General features: G+C 38.6%; 1 non-coding gene across 1 annotated transcript; it reads right to left on the bottom strand.

The window, feature by feature from the left end:
* Window positions 1–481: 481 nt before the first annotated feature.
* On the bottom strand, window positions 482–589 carry LOC145566418 (small nucleolar RNA R71). The gene has a single exon (XR_014095417.1). It is a non-coding gene; the product is annotated as a small nucleolar RNA R71 (small nucleolar RNA).
* Between the last annotated feature and the right edge of the window lie 17,625 nt (window positions 590–18,214).

The following is an 18,214-nucleotide window of genomic DNA, read 5'->3' as shown; positions in this document are numbered from 1 at the left end:
TACGGATCCGGACTTGGACAAGACCCTTAGGCAAGTCAAAAAACAAGGGAAAGTGAAGCAGAAAAAGACCCACTCACAGAAGAGCTCTACAACACAGTCTGACACACGTAAAGAGATGACTGATAATAGGTCTTTTATTTCTTACGGATTACCATCCCAAGATGGCATTCCAACGGGTCTTAAAATGCCAGCAATCACTGCAGAGAAATTTGAAATTAAACACGCATTTCTCAGTATGGTCCAACTAAATCAGTTTTGCGGCCATCTTATTGACGAGCCAATTAATCACTTGCAGCGATTTCAACAATTATGCTCCACTGTTCATCACAAAGGAGTCACTCAAGATCAACGGAAGGTGATGTTGTTCGGATTTTCCCTTCGCAATAGAGCTCAAAAGTGGTTGAACACTGTCGAGGAGACGGAGTGGAGCAATATTTCTCAAGCATTCCTCAAAGAATATTTTCCCCCTGAAAAAACTGAAAAAATTTGACATCAAATATCAACATTTTCTCAAGAGTCGGGGCAATCTCTTAGGGAAGCATGGGATAGATTTCTTAGATCTTCAACGATGATGCCCGCATCAAAATTTTGAAAAGGGGAATCTTGTTCGTATTTTCTATAACGGACTAGAACCCGAGACTAAATGTATTGTTGATTCTTCCGCAGGTGGTGTTTTCCTTGACAAGACAATCGAGAAAGGGTATGATTTCCTTGCAAATCTTGCATCCAATTATTTCTCTTCTCCAAGAACGCGAGCAAAGAAAGGGAAGATAAAAGTTAAAGCCTATTCAATCTTGACTTCTCAGATGGCTCAATTAACTGCAAAGATTGATGCGTTACAGGCCACTCAGGACTCCTCTCTTTTATATGTTAATGTTATGTCTTCTCAACCTTTGCAAACTAATTTTTTTTTTGAATTGTGTGGTATACAGGGTCATTTTGGATATCAATGTGCTAAGAATTGTCAAGACACCAATCAGATGGAGCAGGTGAATGCCTTTCAACAAAGGCAACCAATTGATCCCTATTCTAACACATTTAATCCAGGTTGGAGGAATCATCCCTACCTTTCATACAAAAGCAATAATGTTCAAAAACCTCAACCTCAGCAACAATGGGCACAACCTCAGCAACAGTGGTCACTGCCTTAGAACCCTCAACCTCAGAAATATGTTGCAAGGCCTCCACAACATCAACAAGGGGCCTTTCATCATCCTCCTCCGGGTTTCAATAGACCACCTCAACAACCTACTCATGGAAATTCTAGCACTGAAGAGCCTGTTATGTCTGACCTCATGAGAATGATGACATCCATGAAGCAAAACACTGAAGATAGCATCAAGGAGTTGAAAAATAAGACAAAGCATTTGAAGAACCAAATCGCGCAAGTCCCAGGTACCAATATCCAAAGGCAACCTAGCAACTTACCAGGACAGCCAATCCCTAAGGAGACCGCCAATGCTATTACTACTCGTAGTGGTGTTAGCTATGAAGGGCCCCAAATGCCTATTGAAGATGCAAATCTTGAGAAGGATAAGAGTAAGGTTGCAGAGAAGGCCTTGGATGATGTTCCCACCTCAAAATGATGGGAAAGCTAAAGCAAGTGATGCTGAGAAAGAGAAAAAGAAAGGTTCCGAGCCTCCACCTGTTGAGCCAAAGCTACAATTTGCACATCGGATGCAAAAGAAAAAGGTAGATCAACAATTTGGTAAGTTCTTGAGTATGGTCAAGAACCTTGAGGTAACTGTTCCTCTTACTGATTTGGTCTCTCAAGTTCTAATGTATGCAAAGTTTTTAAAGGAAATAATTACTAAGAAGAAAGACTTTGGTGGTGTAGAAACAGTCGCTCTAACTGCAGAGTGTAGTGCTATATTGCAAAATAAATCCCCACCTAAGCTTAAGGACCCTGGTAGTTTTTCCATCCCATGTCATGTAGGTGCATTATTCATTGATAAAGCTTTATGTGACTTAGGTGCTAGTGTGTCTGTTATGCCTCTTTTTGTTTGTAACAGGTTGAATATGGGAGCTTTAAAATGCACACAAATCACCTTGCAAATGGAGGATCGTTCAATAAAATACCCTTTAGGTATTTTGGAGGATGTCCCCGTTCGGGTTGGGAAATTTTTCATTCCTATTGACCTTGTAGTTCTAGATATGGAGAAGGATAGAAATATCCTGATCATTTTAGGTAGACCTTTCTTGTGTACTGCAGGTGCTGTTATTGATGTCAAGTCTGGGTCCTTTACTTTGTCTGTTGGTGATGATACAGTGACTTTTAATCTAACCAATGCAATGAAGTCGCCTATGCTTAAGAATACTTGTTGTAGGATTGATGTGCTTGATGAGATTGTGAGAGATGATACACCTCGTGAAATATCTAATGATCCATTAGAAGTTGTTCTCACCTTGGAGGTTTCTGAAGGAGAAGGAGATACAGATATTGACTCCTTGATTTGTGACTTGGATGCCCCTAACACTGAGGGGTTTGAGGTAATGGAAACTATTTGTTCTACTTCTGAGTCACAGGTAAAAAAGGTAGAGTAAAACCTTTGCCTTCTCATCTTAAATATGCATTTCTTGATGATAATGAGGAATGCCCTGTAATTTTTAGTGCTAAACTCGATGATAGCCAACTTTATAAGCTTTTGACTATGCTTCGCATGCATAAAAAGGCAATCGGGTATAACATTGATGATCTTACAGGGATAAGTCCTAATTTTTTTATGCATAGAATTAATTTGGAAGATAATCATCGCCCTTGCATTCAACCACAATGTCGATTGAATCCTAATATGCAAGAGGTGGTGAAGAAAGAGGTAATGAAACTTCTAGACGTGGGCATCATCTACCCCATCTCAGATTCTAAGTGGGTGAGCCCGGTACAAGTTGTTCCTAAGAAAGGGGGGACAACTGTTGTTAAAAATGAAAAGAATGAACTAATTCCTACTCGTGTTGTCACATGTTGGCGTATGTGTATCGATTATCGTAGGTTGAATACAGCCACCTTGAAAGATCACTTCCCCTTACCTTTTATAGATCAAATGCTTGAAAGATTAGCAAAACATAGTTTTTTCTGTTATTTGGATGGACATTCAGGTTTCTTTCAGATTCCCATTCATCCGGAAGATAAAAAAAAGACAACATTCACATGCCCCTATGGTACATTTGCTTATTGCAGAATGGCATTTGGGTTGTGTAACACCCCTGCGACGTTTCAAAGGTGTATGATGGCCATTTTCTCTGATTTCATTGAGAACATCATGGAGGTATTTATGGATGATTTCAGTGTTTATGGTTTTGACTTTGATATGTGCTTGCATAATCTTTCTAAGGTGCTTAAACGTTGTACAGATGTCAATTTGGTCTTGAATTGGGAAAAGTGCCACTTCATGGTCAATGAAGGAGTGGTACTTGGTCATCTTATTTCTGATCGTGTCATCCAAGTTGACAAAGCAAAAATTGAGGTGATTGAGAAACTTCCCCCTCCCGTGAATGTCAAGGGAGTGAGAAGTTTTCTTGGTCATGCAGGGTTTTATCGCCAATTTATAAAAGATTTTTCGAAAATAGCGAAACCCCTCACTCAATTATTTCTTAAGGATGCCACATTTGAGTTTACTGATGCTTGTATGGAGTCTTTTAACAGGATTAAGGAGGCATTGATAACTGCTTCTATCATACAACCTCCGGATTGGGATTTTCCATTCGAGATAATGTGTGATGCGAGTGACTATGCTGTGGGAGCCTTGCTTGGACAACGAAAGAACAAGGTTTTTCATGCCATTTACTATGATAGTAAAACCTTTGATGAGGCTCATATGAATTATGCCACCACTGAGAAAGAGCTCCTAGCTATTCTGTATGCTCTTGACAAGTTTCGAACTTACCTCATTGGTTCGAAAGTAATTGTCCACACTGACCATGCCGCTCTAAAGTATCTCCTAGCAAAGAAAGAGAATAAACCGAGGCTCATTCGATGGATTTTGCTCCTTCAAGAGTTCGATTTAGAGATTCGAGATAAAAAGGGTGCCGAGAACGTTGTTGCGGATCACCTTTCTCGATTGAGATTTCAGTCTACTTCAGATAGCCCTATAAATGACTTTTTCCCTGATGATCATTTATTCTCTGTTTCTTCTGTATCTCCATGGTATGCTGACTATGCTAATTTTTGTGTAGGTGGTTCACATCCTCGGATTTGACTTACCAACAATGCAAGAAGTTCTACCATGATGCCAAGCGGTACTTTTGGGATGACCCTCACTTGTATCGTAAGTGTTCTGATGGGAGGTTTCGGAGATGTGTAGCAGATTGGGATACTCATGGTTTCCTTCGTCATTGCCATAATCTACCTTCTAGTGGGCATCTTGGTTCTACTGTAACTGCCTACCGAGTGCTTCAATGTGGTTTCTATTGGCCCTCATTATTCAAGGATGATCGTGCCTTTTGTAATGCATGTGATGAGTGTCAAAGAACGGGAAATATATCGAAGAGGCAAGAGATGCCAAAAAATGGGGTTCTTGAGGTCGAGCCTTTTGATGTCTGGGGTATTGATTTTATGGGACCATTTCCCTCTTCTTGTGGGAATCGATACATTTTGGTTGCCGTCGACTATGTCACCAAGTGGGTCAAAGCTATTGCGTCGCCTACTAATGATTCAAAAGTCGTTATGAAGCTATTTAAAAAGATCATCTTTCCGCGCTTTGGAGTCCCAAGAGTTGTTATTAGTGACGGTGGTTCTCATTTCCATCAACGAACTTTCAAGGCTCTTCTTAAGAAACATGGAGTTACTCACAAGGTTGGCTTGGCCTATCATCCTCAAACGAGCGGCCAAGTCGAGGTATCTTATCGACAAATTAAAAGAATCCTTGAAAAGGTTGTCAACAAGTCCCGGAAAGATTGGTCATTGAAGTTGGATGATACATTGTGGGCATTGCGAACGGCTTACAAGACTCCGTTAGGGACAACTCCATATCGGTTGGTGTATGGCAAAGCTTGTCATTTACCGGTCGAAATGGAATATCTTTCATAATGGGCCGTCAAGGAGATTAATTTAGATCTAGAAAAGGCCGCTGAAGCGAGACTTCTTCAATTGAACGAGCTAGATGAGATACGGCTTGATGCTTATGAGAACCATAGGCTCTACAAAGACCAAACGAAAAAGTTTCATGATAAGATGATCCAGAAACGAGAGTTCAAGGTTGGCGACAAGGTCCTGCTTTATAACTCGAGACTTCGGCTCTTTCCTGGAAAGCTTAAGTCTAGATGACTCTGGCCTTTCACAGTTACCGATGTCAAAGCACATGGAGCCATTGAGGTTGCTAGCGAAAACGGCACGAAATTCAAGGTAAATGGACAACGTTTGAAGCTATATATTGAGGGTGCTTTTATCGGCAAATTGGAGATGATTTATCTATCCGATCCACCAATTGATGCTTGAAATAAAGGTAAGAAGTCAATCTCATGACTTTAAAAGAGCACTTATCGGGAGGTAACCCGATTTCTTATTTCTTTTATTTATTTTTAGTTTTCTTATAATTTTAATTTATTTTTTTTTATTTTTTCTTCTTCACAAACATCTTAGTTTATTATTATTTTATAATTTTAATTTATTAGTTTTATATTTCTTATTTAATTTTTTAGTTTTCTTTGATTCACTAACATTTTTTTCTTTCTTTGTTTTTTTTAGTGAAGGCCTTAAAAAAAACAGCAGCAGCAAAACAACCCGCAGCCCACCCCGCGGCCCTGTCCCGCGCCCCCCCACCCCCCTCCGCATCCACTGCCAGCCTGCGGCCGCGGGTTTTGGCGAACCCACCCAGCAAAAAAAATTAAAAAAAAAAAACAGAAAACCAAAACTGAAAAAAAAAGAGAAGAACGTAATACATTCCCCTTCTCTCTTTCTCCTCTCCCTCGCCACCTCCACCACAACCGCACCCACCACCGTCGCCCCACCCCACCGGCGACCACCACCCACCGAACCTCCACCCTCTTATCACCATCTATCACCATAATCCTTCTCTTCCTTTTGAATTTCATAAACCCTAACTTTTCCAATTGATTTAGGGCTTTTGAAATTCCAAGTTTTGTGACATCAAATTGGGAATTTTGGGGGTATCCTTGGACTATTATAAGAGTTTTGACATATTTTTTATGCACAATTCTCATTGTAAAGTTATAAATTTCAAATTTTTCATCTCTTACTTTTCTACAACTGTGCTAATTCTTGAGTTTTAACCTTTTTATCATCTTTTTCCCCAAGTTGGTGTGGTAGTATTGATTTTGTGTATAATTTTTGTGTGGATTGGTTGTGAATTATTTTAGGTGACACATATTTGGCTTTGGATTATTCTTGTTCATTGGTTTTTGTTTCTTTGTTGATTAAATTTCTCATCACTTTCACCATGAGGACAAGAACACGAACCTCTTCGGCACCTAAGCCACTCTATGACCCCAACGCATATTCTCGAAAAATCACAACAAAACCACCGACCAAACCCACAAAATGACCTACACAATCTAAGCCAACCTCTAAACCCTCCACACCTAAAGCACCATCTAGAGTCCAACCTCTCCCCCCATCACCATCAACACCGCTTTCTTGGTTAACCGAGTCTCAAAAACAATGTGTAAGGAAGCTCAAAGATCGAACCATGGGACACACTCTTTACTTTTCTCTCTCAGATGCTAAAAACCTTAGGTTTGAATGGTTCTTTGATAGCATTGCAATAACACATGGATGGAGTAAGGTCCTTCGTATTGATCATGATATATGTCCATCACTTGTCATTGAATTTCTTGTCTCACTTGATGTCCAATCAAATAAGGGAGATGTGGTATTTTCTTTGGATGGAGACGAGCGGATTATGTCGTGGGACGATGTGAACATGGCTTTTGGATGGCCGAATAAAGGTTTCATGGGTCCGAAAGAGTTTATGAAATTCAAGGGAAGTCCAAGCTACTCTCTCTTCGATTCGAGCACTTTTTGGAAACAAATAACAGGTCGAACAGATTGGGAGTCCGGTGTTAGCAAATCTAGTTCTATTGGTTGTCCAGGTCTTCGCATGCTACATCGATTTATACTTCAGTTATTTCGACCCAAGAGTGAGGCCGGCCAGGTGACTACATTGGACTTAAAACTTCTTTGGTGGCTCACTAGATCTCATGGAAATGTAAGCCTTAATCTCGTCAAATTCCTCATAGATGCATTTTTATGGGAGCGGGATCTGAAGAAGGGTGATATTTCCATGGGTGGATTTGTTTCTGTGTTATGTGCAGCATTATATGTTGATTTGAAAATAAAGAGACGTTTGAATCCACCAACAACATCAATCAGGCTGTAATGGACAGATTCGTTTGGCTTTATCACCGGTCCACGAGTCGATATGTTTCGTTTGTTAAGGGTTGCCGAAGTCCCGATGCAAGGTTGGTGTACGACATTTTCCCGAATGATGCACCCCGCGATGCAAGTAGTCTAAGTTGGAAACCACGTGAGATCACCGAGCGAATAGAGGTACACGGTGAAGTGCAACGTACTTTCCCTTGTTCACATTGTCAATCGGCGGTCGCTAGACCAAATAGCCCGGTGGTTAAAGATACCTCTCATTCTCGCCCTCCACCATCCTCTAGTAATCCAACTTCTAGTACTACGACAGCTCCACTCACTCTTGATGAGCAACTGAAAATTTTTATGGATTCTTGTCTTTCTTTTCAGGATTCAGTTCTCACACGACTCACCACCATTGAAGGACGGGTACAGGATCTATATGCTGAGATTCGTTATTTGCGTCACCATGTTAGAGTTGCTAGGGCCACTGTTTCTGCTGTTGTCACTGCTACCATACCTAATGGTAGTAGCGAGTCCCTTTGAGTGAGCCATACCTTTCCTTTCTCCTTTGTATACTTGTACACAGTAAGGACATTGTGCTTCCTTCTAGCTTGGGGGAAGGATACTTATCTTTAATTGCTTTCATAGTGTAGTTTTTATTGCTTTCTTAGGAGTGTTGTACGGTTTGTACCATTCATTAGGAGTGGGAGTTTACGTGCAACGAAAAAAAAATGTATTGCTTTCTTAGTTTAGTTGTGCTTTTGATTAATGTATTATTGTGCCTATCTTACACTCGTTTGACTTTGAACCGTGTGCGGATTAGATTAGAGTCTCTTGAGCTTCTTCTCATCATAGTTATGATTTTGAAATTCGGTCGGTGTGCTTTATACGTTGATAACTGCGTAGCAATGTAGTTTGCGATTAATAGGTTTGCGGTAAGACGTTTTGCTCTTTTTGAGTCTAGCTAGTCGAGATTTTGTAGACCTCAAGCCATGTGAGTTTTTGAAACCTGATTGATTGACTGTCACATTTATAACAGTCTATATTTTTGTATGTGTGATAGTTTCTGGTGCAACTTTGATCTTGATTTTGTCTTGATACTCGTAGCAATTCGGTTGTGATGAGTGTACGATTGAAATGATAAAGGTCTTTCTTTTTCTTATTTTGAGCCTCCATAAGTTATTTTGTACATTTGCTCCTAATTGTTACCAATGTTGAGCTTTATCCTTCATTGAATTAGCCATATTACAAGCCTTCGGCCTTAATTGGTTACTATTCCCAAGTCTAGCTTGGGAGAGTGGTCTATTTGTGATTTGTGATTTTTATTTGGCTAAATATTTGGTTCATGGTGCAATAAAGGAGATTTTGAAAAAAAAACAAAGAAAAAAAAAACCAAAAGAAGAGAAAAAGCAGAATAAATGGGGTATAAAAAAAATAAGAGAATGATGAAAAAAAAAGAAGGTTGAAGAAAGAAGGGAAGAAGAGGATATTAAATCACTTTGGTGTATTGTGATTTTTGTTTTGATCTTTATGGTGTATGGGGAGGCAAGATGCTAAACAAGATTATCTTTGACATGCATTCAATTGTGTTGTTATTGTGGACTATCATTATCACTCTCCTAGTTAGCTCACCTATCACATTTCCCAAATTGTTTATCCTACCTCTCACACTAGCCCCATTACAACCCTCATAAAGACCTTTTCATCTTCGTGCATAAGTTATGATTGAGTGAAATGAGTTTTGAGTCAAAGTTAAAGAGTCTTTGTGGCATTCTGAGTCGACATGGTATAGGTTGAGTGTTTGTTATAACTCTAGCTGGTAGGGCACCTCTCGGCGGAGACTAGGTTGGAAAGAGACTGTTTGTGGCCTCTAGATTGGAGAGTTAATTGCAAGACTATGAGTGCTACGTGGTTCTATATGTATCCGAACCAGATTTCAGTTTCGCTAACTTTGGTTTGATAGTTTGCTCGAGAGTCGAGTCGGTCTTATTCTGGTTCCCTGGAAGTCCTGTTTGTCTTGTTTCTCCGTCTTGAGTCTAGTGTTGCTTAGGGACAAGCAACGGTTTAGCGTGGGGGAATTTGATAAATCATATTTATATAGTTTTATTTAGTTGTTTTTAGTGTCATGTCTGCATAAGTTATTATATGTCGCTCTATTACGCTCCGTTTGTGTTTTTCTTAATGTTTCAGGTGATTTCACAGTCATTTAGAAGGTTTCGAAGTGTTTAGAGATGATTCAGATGATATTTGAATGGAAATCGATGGATCGAGTTCATCGATCGAGGGATTTATGCTCGTGGATGTTGGCTCTAAGGATTTTGTGCATGGAAAATGAAAATAGCATCCACGGGAGTCACTATGGAACTTACAGAAGTAAATTTGAGTTAGAAACGGGGAAAAACGAAGGTTTGCAAGGTATCAAAAATGACCTTTGCTCACTCTTTTGATCATATCTTGAGTTCTACAACTCGGATTGATGCGATTCAAGTTGCGTTGGAAACTAAACGTGAAGAGATTTCCAATTATAGGTCACATGCCCCGAGAAGATTCTTAGCACAGAATTTATGAGCATTTGAATCTAGCCAATGCAATTAGCCAACTGCAGGGCTGGCTGCGCCTCTGTCCTGCGCCACCTCGAGGCTGCTGCCGCCACTGCCAGGGCGCGGGAACCACCCTGCGGCCGCGGGTCTGGTCGAGTGGTTGAGCAGCGTTTTGAAGCCACGAGCGACCTTAAGTCGTCACTTCTTTTCACGTCATCAGTCCACTGACTTTATTTGTTGCCACATCATCATCTACCATCCAAAAATATTGTAGCTTATGCATTAATTTATTAATTTTTATTTTAATTAGCTTAGAATTAGATTTGAATATAAATACTTGAGGGATTTTATTTTCCTCTCTTATGCTTTATTTTTCTAGATTAAACGCTTCTTAGTGTTCTTTCTCTCCATTGTTGAACCCTAGCTTTTCATTCTTCATTAATTCAATCATCGAGGTATATCAATTATTCTTTTCGTTCTTTATTTATTTTATTAATTATGAATTAAAGTTTATTTATCTCTTTTATTTTGTTTATTTCAATTATGAGTGAGTAGTCGTTTTATAGGGTTAAGTGAGGGAAGCCATGTTTATACCATTATTATTTGTGCTTATTTATTTATAAATTTATGAATTAGGGTTTGAATAATTCCAATTGATTTGTGCTTTATTGTTTGATTCATGTAATTGACCAATATCATGAGTTAATTATATAGCTAATAAAAATTACAATTGAAAGATCATATTTTTAGAGGCTTAATTACAATTGGCGAATTTGATTATGTTAGCGACCGAACTACATATGTTAATTCGTAAGCGTTAATTCCCGACCGTAGGATTAACAAGTGCTTTAATTATTCGACCTAGTTTGTTTATTAATGGATTTTTTGCATTTCTTGGATTGGCATAAGCATGTTGGACCGAACGTATGCCCTAGACTTTAATTTGTCTGAGAACAACCTTATTTTCATTATTGTCATTCTTTAGTTAATTAATCATCGAATCATTATTCGTTTACAGAAATAGTTCATATAATTGGGCAAAAACTAATAGAACCTGTCTCCCTGTGGGATTCGACCCGTATTTGCTAAATCTCTGCTAAGAATAGACACCGTGCACTTTCGGTATAACTTTTTATTCATCAAGCACTAACTTGGTTCATTAATTTAGATAATGGGACAATTAAATCTTTTTGTAGGGATGGTGAATCTCTTCAAGGTTCAATTCGCTAGTAGCGGGAAAATCGTGAAGCAATCCTCGGATCTGTACCGTGTCGTGCAGAGACATGGAGAATCCTTGAGGGATTATCTGAACAGGTTCAACAGGGAGAAGATCGAGATACACAAGTGCGATGCTCCTAAAATAATCGAAGCATTCAAAAGGGGGCTGCTAGATCATAGTGAACTCTATATGGAATTAACAAAGTATTCCTGCACAACCTTTTAAGACGTACAAGCCAAAGCTATGGCACAAGGGAGATTTGAAGAAGATGTGTATGCAAGAAAGACTCCAGATCCAGATCGCCAGCCAAGAAGGAGTAATAACTTCCCCAGAAAGGATAATCGATTCAAGCCATATCAGCATTCCCGTTTTGAGGAAGGGTCAATTAATGCTGTCGAGGGAGAATTCTCATATTGGAGGGAAGATCCTGAACTCCCACCTAAATTGAATGAATATTGTTTCAATGTTAACCCTGCAAGTGTAATCAGAACCTTGAACAAAATGGGAGATACCGCTAAGTGGCCCAGAAAGAGTGACAAGTTAGGAGAAAAGAAAGATCCATCAAGATGGTGCGATTTCCAATCAGATATTGGCCATACAACTGATGAATGCGTCGTGCTCAGAAAGGCAGTTTCTTACCTATTAAAGAAGGGCTACCTCAAAGAACTCTTGTTAGATACGACTAAAGCTCCAGGAAGAGAAAATGATTCCAAGAAAGGTGGCCCCCCATCTCCTCCTCCAATCGTCAAGACCATCTACTTCATATCAGGAGGGTAAGAGGTGTGTGGCTTAACATATTTAGCAGCAAAGCGGCATGCTAAAGAAAGCCATAAGGATCATTCCGATAGAAAGGCAAGGTAAAAAAGGGACATCCCAATAATGTTCGAAGAATGTGATGTAGTAGAAGGCCATCATGATGGCCTAGTGTTTTCGATCCCAATAGGAAATAACATGATTAAGAGAATCTTTGTTAACGACAGAAGCTTCGCGAACATCATTACGCTTGATATCTTGAAACATATGAACATTAATGAGAATAACATCATCAACAAGTCAACAATGCTAGTAGGTTTCAGCGGAGACACCAAGAAAACAAGCGGAGAAATTACATTGGCAACTTACGCAAAAGGGATTAACCTACAAGTCAAGTTCCTAGTGATCGATACCTTACTATCGTATAATATGATTCTGGGCAGACCATGGGTACACAAAATGAAGGCTATCCCATTTACTTATCATCATGTCATTAAGTTCCCTACAAGGTGGGGCACTTAAGAAATTAAAAGGGATCCTAAAGAAGCCAAAGAATATTACAAGATCGCCCTGAAAGCAACATCCGTATAGAAGAGTTCAACATAGAGATCAGAGGGTCAGCAGGGCCAAGAGAAACTCATTATAGCAGAAGAGCAAGAAGCTTAGAGGTCTAATTGAACCCCAACCATCCCGATCAAGAAGTTAGGATAAGATCAGAATTAAGTATAAACCTTCGACAGCAAATTTCAGAATTCTTGGAAGTAGAAAAAGACACATTCTCTTGGAATCACGAACATATGAAGGGAATCTCTCCAGATGTGATCACTGAAAAGTTAAACGTAGATCCAATGTATATACCAGTAAAGCAGAAAAGAAGAAAGTTCGCGCCAGAAAGGAACAAGATCATCAATGAAGAAATTCAAAACTTGTTGAAGACAGGAAAGATCACAGAAGTAAAGTACCCAGAGTGGCTTGCCAATGTAGTAATGGTAAAAAAGAAGAATGGAAAATGGAGAATATGCACCGACTTCACAAACAACAACAAGGCCTGCCCAAAAGACCCCTTCTCGTTACCTCACATTAATTCCATGGTAGATGCAACAGCAGGGGATGAGCTACTCTCCTTTATGGGCGCATATAGTGTCTACAAACAGATCCTCATGCACAAGGAAGACCAAGAAAAGACTACTTTCATTTTTAGCCAAGGAATCTATTGCTACAGGGTAATGCCTTTTGGATTAAAGAATGCAAGAGCGACGTACTAGAGGTTGGTAAATAAAATGTTTGCAGAAAAAATTGGGAAGACAATGGAAGTCTATATAGACGATATGGTAGTCAAGTCCAAAAAGGAAGCTGATCACGTCAAGGACCTCAGAGAAGCCTTCGCCATCCCGAAGTAGTACGGAATGAAGTTAAATCCTACAAAGTGTACATTCGGAGTACAATCAGGGAAATTCTTAGGTTACATGGTGACACAAAGAGGAATATAAGCTAGCCCGGATCAAGTCAAAGCCATCCTGGATCTAGAACGACCAAAGTCAAAGAAAGACGTACAAAGTCTAACACGGAGATAGCAATACTGAATAGGTTAATCTCCTAATCTTTCGACAAGAACAAAGCTTTCTATGAATTACTGAAGAAGAGCAAAGTGTTCAAATGGGACCAGGAGCATGAAGAGGATTTTTAGAAGCTAAAAGAGTATTTAGCCAACCCTTTGATACATTCAAAACCCAAAGAGGGAGAACCACTTCAGTTGTACCTCGTAGTATCTAAAAGCACGATCAGTGCAGTCCTCATCAGGGAAGAAGACATAGAGCAATTTCCTATCTACTATGTAAGCAAAACCTTACTTAGTACGAAAACAAGGTACACCTCCTTAGAAAAAATCATCTTAGCTTTAGTCACCGCTTCAATAAAATTACGTCCATACTTTGAAAGCCACTCTATACGTGTACAAACTAACTATCCCATCAAAGCCATCATGAGAAAGCAAGAAATGTTAGGGAGAATGGAGAAGTGGGCTCTACATCTCAGCCGGTACGATATACAGTACGAACCCAGAATCGCAATTAAGTCACAAGCTCTTCCAGATTTGGTAGCAGACTTCAGCCCAACTCTTGAAGAAGAAGCACAAAAGGAGGTATTGGCCCTACAGGACCCAAAGGCTACACAGAAATGGACACTCTATACAGATGGTGTGGCAAACATAGGAGGTGCAGGTCTAGGAGTAGTGCTTACATCGCCGCAAGGAGACAAAATAGCACAAGTAGTAAGGTGTAACTTCAAAGCAACCAATAATGAAGCGGAATATGAAGTATTAATCGCAGGACTGACAGAGGCAAGAGACATGAAGATACAGCAACTGGATATGACATCGGATTCTTTACTCATCGTGAATTAAATCAACGGGGAATACACAGCAAAAGATGCCAAAATGATAGCCTACCTAGAGGTAACAAGGAAACTTATTAAGGAATTTAAGGAATTCAAGATAGACCAGGTACCTAGGAACCTGAACACTGAAGCAGACGCCCTGGGAAACTTGGGGTCAAACATTATCCCTGAAGAGTTTGGAGCTATCCCATTAGTGCACGTACTCTCACTAGCTATAGAGAAAGAGTCAACTATGAACGTCTATGAAATACAAATGGATCCTACAGGGAAGGAAGATAGTATTGGACGAAACCTCTCAAAGATTATCTCTCAGATAAAAGAACTCCAACATGGAAGGTTACAACTCAAGCACTCGCTTTAAAAGCGTCTAAATATTGCCTAATCAGCAACGTGCTCTTCAAAAAGTCAACTGGAGGTCCCTTCTTATGATGTTTAGAGAAAAGAGAAGCGCAACAAGTTCTACATTCTCTAAAATGCAGCAAATGCGATAACCACTCAGGAGGGAGGAACCTTGCCAACAGGGCACTCAGAATGGGTTACTACTGGACCAGCATGAGGAAAGACGCTGCAGAGTTTTCCAAGAAATGTTTAGCATGACAAAAACACGCACCTTTGACACATAGGCCATCTGAAGAGTTGCACCCAACATTGACGCCTTGGCTATTCATGAAGTGGGGAATGGATATAGTGAAGCTACCTCCATCATCAGGGCAAAGAGTGTATTTCCTAGCAATGACGGATTACTTTTCAAAATGGATAGAGGCAGAAGCATATAAGGACATAACAGTCCCCGCTGCAAGGTACGGGTTAATGACAGAAGAAAGAAACCAAGCCGAACTGATACATAATATGGATACTGTAGAAGAACTTAGAGAGGATGCAAAAATGAGAATAGCAGCCTACCAGCAAGAAGTAGCAAGGTCTTTTAACAAGAACGTCAGAGCAAGAGTTTTAAAAATAGGAGATTGGGTCCTCACAAAGGTATACGAAAACACAAGAGAAGTAAATGCAAGAAAACTAGCACCTAACTCGGAAAGACCCTATGAGATCATCAAGGTAGTAGGCAACGGAGCCTACAGACTCAAGAGCGCAAAAGGAAAATAGGTAAAAAGAAGCTGGAACGTAGCACACATAAAGCTCTATTATTTCTAAAGAAAAAAGGTATGTTGTAATTATTCCAACCTTTTTTTTAGTTTTTACAAAATATAAAACAATAAAAAGGCAGAAAAACAATGAAAAACTCAAAACAAATATAGAAGAAAATAAAAATAAATGAAGAAAAGCAAAAAAGCAAAAAATCTCCAACAACCAAAAGCGGCACAAAAGGTACTCTTCTTCACTTAAACTAAGTTAGTTCATTTTACATTTAGTACGACTACTAACTTAAGCATCGGAGGGCCGTTGGGGAAACCCACGGCCACCCATCACCCAATTCTGTTTTGCAAGGACAACATCTACACTTCCATACAGAGCACAGAAAGGCGTAACATTGATGTAAGTATCGATCCATGCAGAACAAGTAAACGCAAACCGCGAATACATGTAAGAAATATTGCATCCATACTACAACTATAATATAATTGTAATATAACTGTAAAAAACTGTAATACAATGAGAAACACAAGGCAACACAAAATACGCATGTAGACACCCATTTGTGTCTCCCCAAAACCAAACCTAGTGATGAGTACCTTTCACGTCGAATCATAATCAAATGAAGTGAAAGTGTGCAAGGTCTAGTGTTGCAGATAGTTTTTATTTCTTTTCTTTCTCTTTAATTTTTTAAAACCTATTTTAAGAAAACAACCAATCCAGTTTATTTTGGTCCATGGAAAGGGTCCAACAATAGTGTAGTTGGGTCGGGTTCGAAAAGAACATTCCAACGATATATTATAAGCCCAATTGCGATGAATAATGAGGAAGTTATGGCCAAATTACTAAACTGGGCTCGGTTTGATGCTTATATGCGGCCCAATTATCTAGAGGAGGGCCTAATATTGATTTATCATTTCTAATGCAATTAGAATTAATTATAGTCTTCTAGATTCTTCTAGAAGGTTCTTTTCATTCTTAATTTAATTAGCATTGATAAATTGACTTTAGTTGACTTTTTAGAGTTTTAATCAGAATAAAAGAAGTGTTTTTTTTTAAGGAAAATACGATTTTACCCTTCTGTACGGCTAAATTTGATCAAATTAAGAAAACGCGTAGAAATTGTTTTCTAGCGTCTAACGACAAGATTAGCGCCTGACGCTAATGCTTAGCGTCTGGCGCTAATGCTTGGCGTCTGGCGCTAATGCTTGGCGTCTGGCGCCAATCGTGTTTTATTCTCTTCGAAACTCTGATTTGTTTTTCTATCCATCCAGCTGATTTTTTCTATAAATAGACTCCTAAATCTTCGTTTTTAATCATCAACATCTATAAAATCTCATCAATTTCCATCATCAATTCTCTAATTCTCTTCTCTCTCTAAGCTAAAGCTTACTCTCTCTCTCTCTCTTTTCTAAACAAGCCTTTTACCTACAAAATTCCGCATTCACAAGATCTAGAAACACCGAGCCAAGTTAGAAGTTGCATTCGCCCTAGACATAAAAATGTTTTGGTATTTCAGAGGGTTTGGTCCCAAATCTCTCTTTCAATTATTTAATTTAATTGTTTGTTTATATTTTTCTTGAAGTTACTAACGCGTGTATTTTATTATTAGAAAGAGGTACGAGGCATCCAAGTAAGTTCTTTAATTTATAATTGATATTATGATATAGAAATCATGTCTAGATTGTTATTATGATTCCTAGTGTCATGTTAGGGCGTTTTAATTTTCCTAGTATCATGTTTAGGGTAACAACTATATTTTCTAATATCAAATATAACAATTGTGATTTCTGCGATGCTTCCTATTTTCTATCCTAATAATTATTGTTAGTATCATGTTAGGGCTATATATTTGATTTCTATTGCTTAGTGACATGCTAGGGTTTGTTATTAATCTTGTAAATATCATGCCTTGGATCTTGCTTTTATTATGCTTTAACATGATTATGATTATTTTAATTATTATTATTATTATGATTATTATTATTATTATGATTATTATAATTGTTATAATTTATGATTAGCGCCTGGCGCTAATGCGTGGCGTCTGGCGCTTATTACATAATTTATGATGATTATTTGCGTAACTTATAATGATTATGATTATGATTATGATTATTATAATTGTTATAATTTATTAGGATTCTTTATTATGTTGCTTGACTATATTTATTCTTATTGCTTGATCAAACCTTTTATGCATGTTTAAAGGGAATTTTTACTTGTAATCACGCTTAATAAGATAATTAATAATCTTTTTTAGGGTTATTTTGATTATAATTCAAGTGATCGCCAATAATAGTTTTATTTGTGCATTAATTTTTGAACCAACATAGATTAAACAGGTTTAGGGTAAACCTAATGATTGCATGTTAGTCAGAAAGCGCATATGAATAGGATCAGAATAAAGTAGAGGCCTATTATTAAGGCAGGTTCAACCTCTTTTAGGTTGGATTTGTACCTTCATTCCCGAACCACCAGTCATGGTTCCATACCTATTGGAGTTAACAATCTTCTTGATCGTTAAGGGGTGTAACCTTCACCCTGTGAACGGTTTACAAGTTCCTAAAACTTGTTGGCGACTCATTTGCTCCATCTTCTTTCCCTTTGGACGCCACCTTGCTTAAGTGTATGATCATAATGGGGTTCAAGTTTGGGATAATGTTTGAAATATTCCATACAATTTTTTGACGACTCCATTGGGGAGGATTTCTATTTTAATTCTTGAAATTTATTTCGGCAATGATTTAGAATGAGTGGATGAGACTCGAAAAGTTCTAAGTATTTCATGTTCGTAAGTTTGATAACATTGTTGCCATATGCATTAAAAATATCTTATTGGAAAGACCATCCGTAATGAGTTAAAAACATAGGATATTTACACGTAGGAAATTTGAA

Source organism: Chenopodium album, chromosome 1 (genome assembly GCF_948465745.1).
Source record: "Chenopodium album chromosome 1, dcCheAlbu1.1, whole genome shotgun sequence".
In the NCBI taxonomy this organism is placed as follows: domain Eukaryota; kingdom Viridiplantae; phylum Streptophyta; class Magnoliopsida; order Caryophyllales; family Amaranthaceae; genus Chenopodium; species Chenopodium album.
This window is presented reverse-complemented; position numbering and strand designations above follow the sequence as displayed.